Source organism: Trachypithecus francoisi, unplaced genomic scaffold (genome assembly GCF_009764315.1).
Source record: "Trachypithecus francoisi isolate TF-2019V2 unplaced genomic scaffold, Tfra_2.0 Lachesis_group2, whole genome shotgun sequence".
Classification (NCBI taxonomy): Eukaryota; Metazoa; Chordata; class Mammalia; order Primates; family Cercopithecidae; genus Trachypithecus; species Trachypithecus francoisi.
The window spans coordinates 15,127,956-15,144,067 of record NW_022681465.1 but is presented as its reverse complement, the minus strand read 5'-3'; the positions used below and the strand labels follow the sequence as shown (position 1 = coordinate 15,144,067).

Below are 16,112 nucleotides of genomic sequence, written 5' to 3'. Positions count from 1 at the left end.
AATCACCTGGGGATTTTGTACAATGCAATGTTTGTATATTTAACAAGCTCCCAGGTAAAGCCATTGCCCTTGGTCCAAAGACTACACTTCGAATAGCAAGAGTCTAGAGCAGCCATGAGTCCTAGTCAAGAAACTGTGAAACAGCTTTGCAGGTGTGGCCCTTTTATTTCCCTCTAGCTTGCATAACAGAAGACAGAATTCCTTGGGTTTTTGAAAAGTCCCGTCATAAGGACCTTCTCTGCAGACAGTGCTCTGATTTGCTGTTTTCCCTTTCCTGGAAGCCAGCTGAAGAAGGTTTTAAGAGAACTCCATGGAAAGGCTCAACTGTATACCTTAGAATTTAGAAGACAACAGGATGACTTCCTGATTCCCACCTGTCTAAACATGAAAAGAGAAAGGTGGGACTGTGCAGGGAATGACCTGAACTTCCAGAGTTTGCAGGGACAAGGATGCATGCAACAAGAGAAAAAAGTCGACATTTTGAAGATACCACACCGGATGGAAACATGACCAGATTACAACTTTACCAGGAAAACAACTGCTTCCTTACCTTTCCGTCTAGTCTTTCTTCTCTCAGGGCTCCAAACAGCAGCTAGTAGGCAAGGAATAGGGTGGAACAGTTTATCTCATAGAGGGAGAAACAGCCCATGATGAGGACAACATTTCTGCCCACTACACCCACTACATGAATCTGATTTGGAGGCTGGTTGGAGCCAGAGTAGAAGAGAAGCCCCAAATTAACCGTGAAACAGCTGTGCAAGTGTGGCATAAGGTGTCCCATGATTTTTCAACTGAGTGGACTTTTAATTTTCCAGCAAAGTTCAAATCTGCTGAGATGCTAAAGACTTTACCCAGGGTTGGAAAAACACTATTCCATAGATTAAGTTTAATGAGGAGCAATGAGGAAAAAAAAAAGTTGTTTGTTCTTTGCATTTCAGAAGTCTGGTTGGTTCCATATCTGAGATGCTCAGTTATGCTCTTTACAGGAAGGACATCAATAGATCATATATATATGCACATATATATTTACACACATACATATATACATATGTAGGTATGTGGAGATATTTGCACATGTGTCATGATGAAAAAGTAGAAAGGTTTAACAAGAACAAAAACATTTATATTACATCAAAAGAAATAATTATTTGGCAAATATCTGAATGCTAATCTGCCTTATCAAGACTTAGACATTGAGAGCCAAAAGAGACCCTAAGAATAATCTTGTCAAACTTTTACACTTCATGAAGGGGAAAACTAAGAAGATTATCAAGTTATGTGACTTATCTGATGACACAATTGCTCACTGGTGGCAGACCTAGGCCTGGAAGTCAGGTTCCATGACTCCTAACGAAGTTTTCCAATCAGCCATGAGGATAGGCAAATAATTTCAAAGAATCAATGTACCTAAAATAGGTAACAGATTTGTGGTTATTTATTTCATAAAAAACAATCATTTCAGTAGGAAACTTTGTCTGGTAAATAGGGCAGAAAAAAGTTCCACGATATAAACTTTATAAATTTAACATAAATTTGCTTAAAATAGTGTTAAGCCAAAACAGTCTTGAAAAAGAACAGGCTGGAGGCCTCAGACTTCCTGAGTTTAAAGCCTATTACAAAACTACAGTAATGAAAACAGTGTAGTTCTGGCATAAAGACAGACATATAGGTCAATGGAGAATATAGAAGCCAGAAATAAACCCTTGCATATATGGTTAATTGATTTTGAAAAGGGTGCCACGACTATTCAATAGTGAAAGGACAGTCTTTCCAATACATGGTGCTGGGAAAACTTAATATCTACATACAAAAGAATAAAGTTGGACCCTCACTTTACACCATATACAAAAATTAACTCAAAATTATTAAAGACACAGTAAGAGCTTAAACTATAAAGCTCTTTAAAAAAATATAGGGGTAAAACTTTGTGACACTGGATTTAGCAATGATTTCTTGGACATGACACCAAAAGCATGGACAACAAAGGCAAAAGTAGACAAAATTCAGTACATAAAATGGAAAAACTTTTGTGCATCAAAGAAAATAATCAACAGAGTGTAAATGCAACCCAGGGAATGAAAGAAAATATTTGCAAATTACGTATCTGCTAAGGAGTTAATATCTAGAACATATAGGTAACTCCTACAACACACACACACACACATACACACACAGACAAATACAAAAATGGGCAAACAATTTGAATAGAAATTTCTTCAGATAAGATATTTAAATGGCCAATAAACACAAGAAAAGATGCTTAACATCGCTGATCATTAGGGAAATGGAAATTAAAGCCACAGTGACATGCCACCTGGTATGGTTTAGCTGTGTCCCCACCCAAGTCTCATCTTGAATTGTAACTCCCACAATTCCCATGTGTCATGAGAGGAACCCTGTCCTGTTTTCATGATAGTGAAGCAGTCTCAAGAGATCTGAAAATGGGAGTTTCCCTGCACAAGTTCTCTCTTTACCTGCTGCCATCTATGTAAGATGTGACTTGCTCCTCCTTGCCTTCTACCGTGATTGTGAGGCTTCCCCAGCCATGTGGAACTGTAAGACCATTATACCTCTTTTTCTTTCAGTCTTGGTTATGTCTTTATCAGCAGTGTAAAAGCAGACTAATATACTGCTTCATGACCATTGGGATGCCACTATCAAAAAAATAACAAGTATCAGCAAGGATGTGGAGAAATTGGGACCTTTGTGCATTGTTGGTGGGAATATAAAATGGTGCCACTGCTATGAAAAATAGTTCCTCGAAATATTAAAAAAATAGAATTGCCTTGTGATCCGCAATTCTACTTTTGAATACATATCTGAGAGAATTGAAAGCAGGCTCTCAAAGAGACACCTGCACACCCATATTCATGGCAGCATTATCTGTAATAGCCAGAAGATGAAAGCAACCCAAGTGTCCATTTACAGATAAATAAACAAAACGTGGGAGATACACCCACACACACACACACACACACAATGGATTATTATAAATTCTTTAAAAGGAAGAAAATTCTGACACATGCTACAATGTGGATAAATTTTGAGGACATTAAAGTGAAATAAGCTAGCTCCAAAAACACAAACACTCTGTGATTCCAACTTCTATGATGTACCTAGAGTAGTCAAATTTTAGAGACAGAAAGCAGAGTGATAGTTGACAGGAGAAAATGGGGAGTTGTTTAATGGATATAGAGTTTCCATTTTGCAAGATGAAAACGAAGTCCTGAGATTGGTTTCCCAACAGTGATAATGCATTTCACATCACTGAACCGTATATTTTTAAATGTTTAAGATGGTGAATTTTCCATTATGTGTATTTACCACTACTAAATTTTTTTAAGTTAAAGAGACAGAAGAGTATTAAAGTGATTCAAAAAACATCATCAAGGGTTTCTTCAGCCATCTCTTCTTTCCAAAGTCAGTATATCCACAGTTTAAGGCAGGAATGGCAAACAGATTCCAATTCATGGACACTCCCTGATCTCTGGTTGCTGGCACATCCTACTGAGGAATCTCAGGGGCATGGAATGCAGCGAATCACTGTGATATCTGCCCCAGCATTGGGAGGAGGGGGTGGTGACCTGCATGCCAATTTTTTGCCATGCATGGTTTATGGTTTACAGTAACCACTTTCACCACAGTGGTGTCCTTATAACCATTGTAAATACTAGGGCTGAGTTTACTGAAAAATTCCTACTATAGGAACAATGAGAATTATGCCAATACCATCAATCCTCACTTCTTTAAAGAGGCAGTCAGGGAGGGCCCTAGTTGAGCAATGGAATAACATTTAGACCCACAGTTTTGCTTTCTTGTGACCAGCATGGCCAAACCTTCCAAGAAAATACAAATACAAAACCCTCAAATCATTGTTTTGGTTGTGACGAATTTGATCAACCTTTGGAGTGTAAACAAGTGAAGAGCCTTTCACTGAGTCTTGCCTTCATCTCAGAAGTTACCTGGAATAGTTAGACCTGAAATACCCCTGGCACCTCAATAGGCCAATTCTCAGACCTGTAACCTCTGCTAGCTGAAATACCAATGTTACTGGTATTTCTATCCATTGGTACCAATGCATAGAAACAAAAAGACTGTTGGAGACTTTTATATGTTTTGCTGTTGTGAAAACTTGAAATTAAAGCAATTGTATCAAAATTTTTGCAAGACATGACTGTGTAAATTAGTTTTCTATGAGCATTTCTGATCAGTGTAAATGATAATCACTTGTGCATTTATGTGTATGCACCCGTATCTCTTAGGCCAAGGGAATCCCATATCATCGCAAATCACACAAGCAACATAAAAACCAGTGGCTACTGGGATGAGCTTTTAAAAGGCATCTGGGTCAAAAGACTTGAATTATTCATCCCAGAATCCAAAAGCTCAGAAAAATTAATGGGTAATAATTACCAAGGGACCAAAAATTAGGCATACCTATTTGTCCTGTAACACTGCAGCTAAGGAGACAAAGCTTTGATCAAAGGTTTATATTCAAGGATGGTGATTGCAGCATTATTTACAACTTGAAACAACTAAACATCAACCAAAATATAACTCCCAATAATGTGTGAGAGGATAAGAGACCTTGTTAAAATTTTTCAAGAAGATATTGAAGAACCAAGAAAAATACTCATAATGAGGAGTGAGAAAACAGTGTCCATAGAGAAAACATGATACTGATGTTTAGACTAAGAAAACGTGGAGAGATAAGAGCCAAATGGGACCAAATATAGAGAAAAACAGAGTCAGAGGAAAGACAGACACCAAGAAAACTGAGATGAAATACATCAAATTACTAATAGCAGTTATCTCTGTTGATAACTTTTTGTCCTATTTTTAAATATTTCACATCTTGCACCAAGCAGCTGTAATTTATATATAATATATATATATACATATATATATATACACACACACATATATATATATATATACACACATATATATAGCAATGTAAAAGGACAGGTAGTAGAATTTGCAGGTAGAATAGTTACACCCAAGGAAAGGCAACCATAGCAACAATTGCTTGTCTTGTTCAATTCAATTCAAGCTCCTAAACAATGAGAACTTACCTATATTCAGGAAAATACAAAGAAGAATAAGACATTGTCCCTAACCATGTCCCCCACCAAAAAATTCTTGAGTTGGTTACAACTCAACGTATCAATAACAAATTTTAAAGGCATCTTTACATTTTACCATTCTCCTCCAACCATAACAATCTGAAAAGCAAAATGGATAGCAAGCCAACAATTTTGGCTAGAGGGAAAATTGCTTTGCTACAGTTTTGCGCACATGGGGGTCGCAGGGAGAGGGGTAGATGGATAAGGAGGAGAGATGGGAGTTCTGGTAAAAAATCAAGCACCGTAACTTCTTGGATCAAATTATGAATTATGGAGTCTAAACCCCTGGGTCTAACATAGATATCAAATTGTCAGCTTTAATACTGAGAGAAGACAACATGAGCATGTCCAGTTACTTCCCCCAAATTCATGAGATATCTGTAGTAAGGGTAAAAGTATCAGGCCAGGAACGTTACTCTAAGTTAGGTGCCTTCACATGAAAACAAAGTAAAGAGAAAAGAAGTTTCCACCTCCACCTCAACATGTGATTACCACTTCCTGATGAAATTTTAACTTCTAAACATGGCAGCTGTGGTCAGGGGAGCAGAAAATGTTATATAAGATACTAGACTTAAGTAACACCTTGTTCAAACTCTGCTTCAGCTATTTAGAAACTCTACAATTATCAAGTGACAGTCCAGCCTCCTAACCCCTGAGAACGTTGCACATCTATATAAAGAAAAAGAACACTATTTGTCTCAGAGTCCCCACCCTACTTGCCTCACAGAGTCGTTTTGAGGCTCCAACAATTGTACGCACAAAAATGCTTACAAACGCAATTGTGCTATGCAAACTGCATTTGTCCAAACCTACTGAGAACATCATTTGAAGGAATATCACGACATTTCAGGTCCCTTATTCAGACAAAGTGAGTAAGCCACTAATTTGCTCAAAAATCTCTGTGCATGAAACTGCTCACATTACAGAATCTGCCTTTACAAAGACATTTCCTTCTGCAATAGCAGCCAGGAAACTTCCGAGCAAATTGGATGGTCCACATCCAGGCGACCTGAAAACCAAGACATAAAGAAACATGGGCAAGTCTGAGTCCCCATCCACAGCCTGGACATGTCTTACGGGGAGTGCTACTGTAGCTTAAGTGATAAATCATCAACTAGAGAAATATAAACACTGGTTACACAAACAAATTCAGTTTAAGAGTTTCTTAATGAACCTTTAACGAGTTACATGTGGGCTGTAAATGCCCTGGAGGCTGCCTCAAAGTGTTTGCTTTCAGGGAAAGAAAAACAAAAATGCATCAGTTCCCCCTCATCTTATGATTCATCTCATCAGCAAAATGCAATAGAAACAAGTGACATTTGAATTAAAACGCAATTTCCAAAGGAGGAGGAGGAATGCATCTGCCATTAATAAAGAAATGGACAAACTGAGAAAATGTCATTCTCTAGGTTAGGGCGGAAAGGAACAAAAGAACGCTGATATGTTTGTTATGAGGAGTGATGATTTATGAGAAATTCAGAACTTTTCATTTACCACACATGGTGGCATAATCAAAGTGACCCTTTTCCTTTCCTCACAGTTTGAACTTTAAAATTATAGGGTTTTCCTCTTCAAATATTTTCTTTATTGGCTAAGATTTAAAACACACACACACACACACACACACACACACACAGAAAGCATTTGACTTGGGAGGAAAAAGATAAGTTTCAATTTGTATAATGAAAGGCTAGATAACAAAAGGGGTACAACCTATGATTTTTCCACCGTGACCCAGACCTACCCATAACATTTCCATTTCCTGAGAATGGGAAGCACAGAGCCAAAATAGATAGGTCACAAGAGCAGTAAAACGAGCTTTATCAAATCATGCACCAGACGGAGCCCATTTCTATCACCTCAAGGTACTTTACACTGTCAGGATGAGACACAGGGATTCATTTATTATGTCAATGTCCTTACACAGACATACCAAGATTTGTCTTCACATACCAAGATTCTGACCTCAGAGAATGTAACTAACGGCCAGGTCCACCCAGCTGGCACCACACGGCCAGCAAATGACCCAGGAATGAATCACAATGGGCGGCCAGGATGGACACACTAGATGCTTGGGTGGACACAACCAGCCTTCAAGAAGCACGTGGACTTAGAGAAAGCTCTGCCACCTACATGCCAGAGCATGTTCATGCTGAGAACTGCCGGTAGCTCTGTTATTTGTTGACTTGACTTTGCTTTGGGGAAAGCCTTAAATATGTGTATGAGGAAAGTCCTCCCTCCCCGAGATATAAAAGCTCTACAAGACGCTTAGAACAAAGTCTCCCAGACTAGGTGCTTGGAACAAAACCTTCCATCCATCCTGTTGACTGTTTTCTCTACACCCTGGTTGGAATCGCCCCCAGGAAATGCTCCACTGTTAGTCAGCATGGATTTGTTGTCACTGGAAGATCAGGGTGGAAATATACCTGATATAGGCAAGCATTACGGCAGAGGCCCTTCCTGGGGCAAAACTAGTAGAGTCTTTGTTGCCCCAGTGTTCCCCTCTATCAAATGCTTTCATAATATTACCTGTATCATTGTGTTATTAAGAAGACTGGATTTCATTTACAGAAGTTAAGCAGTTACAACAGTGCCTAGCACAAAGTGAACATGAAATCAGAGTTATATATTATGGTGCAGACACCAATTTCCTGCATCAGAAAGAAATTTTCAGCATATTTTATATGTTAGAGAATGCTTTTGATGCAAAGACACAATAATTTCTGACATTTGTTAAGCACTTACTATGTGCCAGGTAGTGGGCTAAACATTTTACATTTGTCTTATTTCATGTCACAGGGAAAAAAGAAATAGCTTGTATTGACTGACTACCATCAATGTGCCAGGGAGGTCTTCTTATCTCATCTTAGAGGTGAGAGAAGAAGTCAACCAGCTGGTAAATGGGCCAGTCAGAAATGAAATCAGGTATAGAGTACTACCATGTTTATGTTCTTTCTACTAGGTTGCTCCATATACTCATCATATACGTATGAAGAATTGTTTTTCTACAGTATGAAACCCGAAGCAAACCAATGATTCCCTGGACACACACACGCACACACACACACAATGCCTAATATGGAATCTGTTTTGTTTTTTGTTTTTTTGGAAGGAGAAAACCTGTCTGTGTGTCTAAGGCAGAAGGCTCTGACTGGCCCCCTGGTGCATGTGTATTTGCTAAGAGGCTTTCTTTGGCTATTTTTAATACACCTCCACAGTATTTTTAAAGGCGAAGCAGCTAGGGTGCCATTGTTTGGTCATAGTTCCAGAATCTTAGCGTCTCAGGACAGGCCACTCTTAACATTTATATTACCCACAGACCTGTCCCAGAAATTTGGATTTAGTCCTTTGAGATTCTGAGAAAATCGATGGGGAAAGTTTCCAATTATGTTTGTAATTTTTTTCCATTGTTTTCAGATACAACCTAAATGTCTCACAGGTTTCCAGGACAGTTTATGTCATTCTCTGGTGCATTGTTTGTCTTCGTTTTTGGCATCACCCGAGCCTGAGAGATGAGTTGAAGTTTTAAACCATGGAAGCAAGCAACCTTATCTCCAGTCAACTTGATCTTTCTGATCTGGGAACCAGCATCCCCTTGGCCACCAGGTCTGGGATGGAAGTGAAATCATTACCGCTGTCTTTGATGATCAGGAAAAGGAACTTCATTAGCTACTTTCTGTCCTCATACATCTTTGGGGCACAGGGTTCAGAATTTATTGCAGCTATAAGACAGAAGTTAGGGAGTATGAAAGGAAGCTAGGAAATATGATTTCATTTCCCTATCCATTTCTCATTGAAAGGATGATGGATTTCCCATTCACTCCCAAACAATCGCTCCTGCCTACCAGGCTGTACTCACCAGGAAATGGTGCCTTTTCTAGGAATCCTCCATTCTCCTTGCCCTTTAGGGCCTTCCCCCTCAGTCTCCACCAAACAAAGGTCATAGATTTTGCAGAAATAAATGGTAAAGGTACCCGGCCAGCCTGTCATAGCTCCTCAGAAAATACCTTCCAACCCTAGTTGCACCCTAGCATCACCTGGAGAACTTTGTAAAACTAGAAATGTCCAACCCATCTCGACAAATTCTGATTTCATGGGTCTGGGGAGATTCCTGGGCACTTACAGATTTTAAAGTTCCCCCAAGTGGTCCTAACACATAGCCAATGGAAAGCCACTGGCTGATTTGAAGGTCGCTGTTTCATAGGATGAGTGCCTTGGTCAGTTTCTCTTCTTTACCTGAAGGTTAAATTCCATTTGGGGTTCCCTGCTGCTGCTCAGAAGTCATCCTGCACTTTGCTTCTCTGAAGAACCCCTTTGAGTGTCAGGTTGCCAGGACTGGGTATTTATTTCTTGTGATGGTTAATATTGAGTGTCAACCTGATTGAATTGAAGGATGCAAAGTATTGTTCCTGGGTGTGTCTGTGAGGGTGTTTGTTGCCAAAGGAGATTAACATTTGAGTCAGTGGACTGGGAAAGACAGACCCAGCCTCAATCTAGGTGGGCACCATCCAATCAGCTGCCAAAGCAGCCAGAATAAAAGCAGGCAGAAAAACATGGAGAGACTAGATTGATTTAGTCTTCTGGCCTACATCTTTCTCCTGTGCTGGATGCTTCCTCCTCTCAAACATCGGACTCCACGTTCTTCAGCTGTGGGAGTTGGACTGGCTTCCTTGCTCCTCAGCTTGCAGACAGCCTATTGTGGGACATCACCTTGTGATCATGCAAGTCAGTACTCCTTAATAAACTCCCCTTTATATTTACATCTATCCTATTAGTTCTGTCTCTTTAGAGAACCCTAATACATTTCTCGAAACCGACTGGGCTCATAGCCATCTTCCACTTAGACCCCCCAATACAGGACCTATGCAAAGAAGGTAAGGGGCTAACGGGCCACTTGCCTCAGGCTCCAGAGAGCTGGAGGGTCTGGAATGCAGACTCCTGGCTTTATCAACAAATGAGTGGGTGCATGCAGCCAGGAAGATATGCTAGCAGCTTTGAGAGAATATTTTTATCTGACAACTTTAAACATGACTCACATTCATAAATTGTACCACCTAGAGTGTACTATGAATTCACATTTTTATCCTAGAATTAATTTGTGAACAACACATTTATAATACATTGTACTTACCAGGTATGTTGGAAGCATCAATAAGTTAAATTACAGACATTTTAAACTCATTGCAAATTTTGCAATTCTGCTTTAGCTTCTTTCATTTTTAATATCTTGGAGAGGTGACAGCCCTGCCATGTCTAGCCTAGCTCACAGACTTTACCCATCCGCAGTGTCACAGGCCTCCACTATCCATGAGGGGATAGGAAACTAAGCGAGCAATTCCTCCACCCCTCACCCTTTCTATTAGAGAATGGGTGTGGTACGAGACACCTAAGGCCAATATTCAAGGAGGTGCTCACTTGAAAATACCAATCTTACACTTGCACAGGAGGGAGGGCCTCCTTAATAAATACTGCACCCTGGAGGTTCAGGTACCGAGCCAGTACACTGATGCTCACCTGTGCATACACATTCACACATGCATACACACACACACACACAAGTCCAGCCATTTCAAGATTAGTGTGATGGTGAAAATCCTGATATAAAGTATCTCATTGAAATGCCTCTTACTCAAAAGAATGTTTTGCATTTAAAAGATGCATTTGATCACCAATTTTCTAGCATAATAATGAAAAAAAAATCAAACCTTTTTATTGGATAGTAGTAATCCCGAACTGGTTATAAGGTATGTGGAGAACAAGTGAAAGAGGAAACAGTGTTGTCCCAGGGTTGTTGGTATGCAACGCCTGTCCTTGTAGATCTACAAGCAGGCAAGAGCCATAGGGACTCTTGGCAGCTAAACTGCTCAGACTGTTAATTACTACTTTAGTTTTTATTAAGGGGAGTTTTCACAAAAGTTAAAATATAGGATGTGCTTTGAGTGGTTGAGATGAAAAAACAGACCCAATCTAATCTGGCCATCCTGGAAGCTATGTTTGTAAAGACAGGCCTGTGATTAAGCCTGAGGCATTTTTGGTGAAAAATATGAACTCCAAGAGAGTATCATTCTGTCCTTTCTTTAAAATAAAATATTGTTTACTTCAGTTTGCCTTTATCATTTCAGTTCATCAACAGTTCCAGTTACTTTTCCATTTTGCAAAGACTCCTGCATCATTCTCTATACATAGAGAGCAGTTATAGACACACAAGCACACCCCCAAGGAGACAGCCTACTTGGACTCAAGGACATTCATTGCAGCAGCTCTCTGAAGAAAGAATTATTTCTTTGGCAGAGAAAAGCGTGCTGTTCCTTAAGAGGACATTAGAGGAGAACAACTTGTCTCCCTACTGAACCCTTTGCACAAATATCTTCTAGAAGGACTTGTTCCTCACCCACTGGCCCTAGATTCTGTCTCACTATTGAATGAGGTTTGTTCATCAAACAGCTTTAAGGATGGGTGTGTGCTCCGGAGAGAGCAGGAAACAAGTGAGAACCAGTCTGCTTTCTGTGGGTCAGCCAACAACTCCGCCAATCCTATGACTGCCATTTCACTGAGGATTGATATGTCTGAAGTCACTACAAAAACAAATGATGCTCTAAAGCTCATTCTGCCCTTGCACAAAGAAGCCAAAAAACTCAGGCTCTGATTGATTTTAGAGTTGGCCTAATGAGACAACAGAGTCCACTGTGGGAAATTTTTGCTTATACAATGAAATTTTTACTGTCCAGCTCTTTAACAATTAAAATTTTTTTTAAGTTTTGACTTTTATGAATGAACAACCAATGGGATTATGGTTGGGAGGTAGTATAGTTTAACAGCTAATGAAGTCCACTACCAATAATGGCAGACTCCCCAAGCTCAGACCTCTGCTCTGCCAGTTGGTTGCCTATATTTTCTGGGATGAGCTGTTTAGCCTCTCTGCTACACAAATTCTTCACCTGTAAAATGCAGACAATAGGAAGTCCTGCCTCAACTACTGTGGTAATGATTAAGTGTGTTAATGGATGCCAAGTGCTTAGCACAGTCCCTAGCTTAAAGCAAGGGCTCAAAATCAAGCTTTAGTTATAAATAATATTGTTAAGATTTCTTACATAATGTGTCAGAACCCAAGATCCCTTAAGGAAATCTTCTAAAATGTATTTTATTATTTGTCAGAGTGCAAGATCCTTGAAAGAAGTCTTTTTACCAGATCTTTTTTGAAACCATCAGCCTATCTGAGAAGGCCAACAATGGCCCTTTATGGAGAATTAATACAGAATTTATCAGCAGAAGTTATTGTTTATGCATATTTTAACTTCCAATTACGCTAAAAGTGTGTCTATTTTAACTCAGAGCCTTCACTTTGATGTTAACTGTGATGTTTCATGTTTCCCTATCAACTAACAGGCATTGTTATAATCAGGACAATGTGGATCTATCCCTCAGGGCTTGGTGACAAAAGTCACTATTTTTAAAGGAAGTGTTGCCCTCAGAAAGAGGAAAATAAACAAATTCTTAATCAACAGTGATGCTATTTTCATGTAAATATCTGTAAGGAAAATGGGCATCAAAGCTAAAGGGGAGATGACACGGAATGAATTTGTTCTTCATGATTAAGGTATTGGGTACACACAAGGAAGGTGAGGTCTCTGGACCTGAGCATTTGATTCTTGGCCCAATATTCCTTTCATGTGATGCTCTTGCATGAGCAACGTCTGCCTCTCTTTCCCCCTCAGGAAAGCCACAAATATCATCAACATTAACTTAAACTTCACCCTGTTCCTGAAGTAATATGAGACCTTGGTTGAGAAGGGTACAAGGCATCGTGAAGGTGAACAAACCAAAAAGCATTTAAAATTGCTTCCTTTTGCACATAGAAATTTTTCTCTTCTCTGGCCAAACTCTCCCAATTTAAGAAAAAGCTAAATTAACTTTTTTAACGTACAAGAATGAAAAAGTACTATAATGGGATGTGGGTATTACTTGGAGAGGTATAGTATGGGAATACATTATTTGATACCCATTAGCTAACACATTAGCCGTTCCAATTTGCAAGAATCTGAAATCTATGATTCGTGATCCTGGTTCTAGCATCTCTGACTTTCCCTGCCCCTACGTGGTTATTCTTACATTACTAACCTCAAAAAAGTATTGAATGTCTTGACATCACATTTCTGTAGAGAAGGTTATCTCCTCATCAGGTAGGATCATCCTTACCTGTTTCTCCTTTTGGAGGTCAGATCCGAACATGACGATTGCAGAAGAATGAAACGTGATGAATAACTCTGTGTAACCAGGCCTTGCAGCACCCTGATTGAGCCTTTCTGATTCTTCCTGATAGTCTCTATTTTAAAAAAAGAAAAAAAAAAGAATATTTCCCTTGAATTGTAGGTAGAAAGGTAGACGAGAAGTCTGAGAAGTATCAATTCATTGTCCTGATAATTACCATTGATCTCTAGCTTCCATCAGAACCATTTCAGAACTCAGGGACATTTTCAGGATTCAGAGAGAATCCAAGTTGAATTGAGTTTGTTTCTGTATCACTGACCAGCAGTGACGTTGAAATGATTGATACAGTCTATTCCACAGATAAAGACCTTGTTGTGCTACTAAAGGTGACTGCTGCCTTCAGGCAAAGGGCTTGGTTACAGAGTCAGGCAGATCTGGGTGATAACCTTCACCCTACCATATACTGGTTGTGTGAGACCATGGATGATTGCTCTGTCTCACTGAGCTAAAAAATATCTAGCTCCTAGGGCATAGTTAAGCTTCACACCACTGGAACAGGCACGACTGTCAATGGACAATAAACCTAACTTTTCTTTCTACTAGAATCAGTCCCATGGAGGCCCCTCTAGTAGCATGTATCAACATACCCCAATTCTGTGGTTTCTTTTTAGTTTCAATGACAGAGAACTCATCCAGGGTTTCTTTGAACTGTTCTTCTTAGACTATTAGTTCTACATGCTTGGTAAACTACAGTTCTTTTTCAGCTCATTACACAATAATGACATTAACATCATGGCACTTTCTATTTTTTTCACATGGCTGCTTCAAGAAAGGTATAAAAACTATTGGTGTCAAATTTACTTAAATTATTAGGTTTGTCAATCGAGAAAAATGATGAGACAAGTCTTAATCATTTTAGGAGGTTTCTCTGCCCAAGTTAAGGACACGTGCCTGGGAGACAGGTCTATGCCTTTCTTCGAAGATGATTTTGAGGCCTCCAAATTTAAAAGTGAAAGGGTGGAATATTGAGAAGTGCACAATTTTCATGGAGGTGGGGTAGGAAAAAATAGTCATTCATGCTTTTGTCTGGCTCAGTGGATCTGCATTTTTTACATGAGATAACATAGACAAATGGGGCAGAGGAAAAATGCAGGGAATCTTTTTTTTTTTTTTTTTTGAGACAGAGTTTCACACTGTTGCCAGGGCTCGAATACAATGGTGCGATGTCAGCTCACTGCAACCTCTGCCTCCCGAGTTCAAGTGATTCTCTGCCTCAGCCTTCCAAGTAGCTGGGAGGCACCCGCCACCACACCCAGCTAATTTTTTGTATCTTTAGTGGAGACGGGGTTTCACTATGTTGTCCAGACTGGTCTTGAACTCCTGACCTTGTGATCTGCCCACTTCAGCCTCCCAAAGTGATGGGATTACAGGCGTGAGCCACCATGCCCAGCCGGACTCCGCATTTTTACATAAGATAATATGTAAAATGGGGCAGGGGAGCAATCAGCTATGTATTTGTGTCTGGTGAGCAGGAGGGTGACTGCACCTATAAAGATAATCTATCGATTTACATTGACATGGTGAAATCTTAACAGAAACACCTTAGGGTAAAGATCTTGCAGCTCACTAGGAATTTCCTTGTGGGCAAAATATGGGGAAGGTATGTAGCTCTTCATCTTGTAGCTGTCTTATTTAGGAACCAAAAGGGGGAGGCAGGTTTGCATGACCCAGTTTTAACTTTTCACATTGACTTAATGAGTTGGGGATCCCAAGATTTAATTTCCTTTCACAGGTTCTCTTTCGCCCTGATGGTTCCCAACGAGTCAACAGGTAGAAAAGTCCTTTGTAAATTCAGGATATGCCATCATCGATATTGTTATAATGATATTAATTCCCTTAATAAAGTAAACTTAATAAATTGAGACACCACATTAACATCATAATTCAATGCTCTTAGCAAGAGCTTCTGTCATAAAAATTTTTTAGTTTATAAGATACCTTTTCCAGCCAGAGTATCTCATGAACGCGATCTTTGGCAAACAATAAAGCTGGGTGCTCTGGGTGATTAAGAAATCATATATTGACTGGGTACAGTGATTCACACCTGTAATCCCAGCACTTTGGGAGGCCAAGACAGGAGGATAGTTTGAGGCCAGGAGTTAGAGATCAGCCTGGGCAATATAAGGAGACCCTGTCTCTACAAAAAAAATAAAAAATTAGCCAGGCATGGTGGCACATATCTGCAGTCCCAGCTATTCAGGAGGCTGAGGTGGGAGGGTCACTTGAGCCAAGGAGGATGAGGCTGCAGTCAGCTATGGTTGTGTCCCTGCACTCCAGCCTGGGCAACAGAGCAAGATCCTATCGGAGAAGAAGAAGGAGAAGAAGAAGGAGAAGGAGAAGGAGAAGGAGAGGGAGAGGGAGAGGGAGAAGGAGTAGAGGAAGAGGAAGAGGAAGAAGAAGAAGAAGAAAACAGAAGACGACCTGTGGAGTTGCTCTGTGTGCTAAAAATCTAAAATTTCAAACATCCTGAAAAAAGAAAGAGATGAGAACCTATCAGGCAGTAGTGAGGACTCGGCTCAGCCATTTGAAGGAAGCAGGGATCAGGTCAGAATCATTCAAATCTCCAACACTACTGAATTCATCTCAGTTGAGAGATTTAGTACTAAGTTTCCACTCAGATGAAAACAACTCTCTTTCATTCAATATTTATACCATCTTATATTTTACATTCTTTGAACCATAAAAGACTATGTCTTCTTGTTTAATCTGTTGTTTTGA

The 16,112-nt window shown here is 39.7% G+C and overlaps 1 non-coding gene across 1 annotated transcript; it reads left to right on the top strand.

The window, feature by feature from the left end:
- The first annotated feature begins 13,299 nt into the window (after window positions 1-13,299).
- LOC117066243 lies at window positions 13,300-13,434 on the top strand. The gene has a single exon (XR_004430225.1). It is a non-coding gene; the product is annotated as a U8 small nucleolar RNA (small nucleolar RNA).
- Window positions 13,435-16,112: the final 2,678 nt, after the last annotated feature.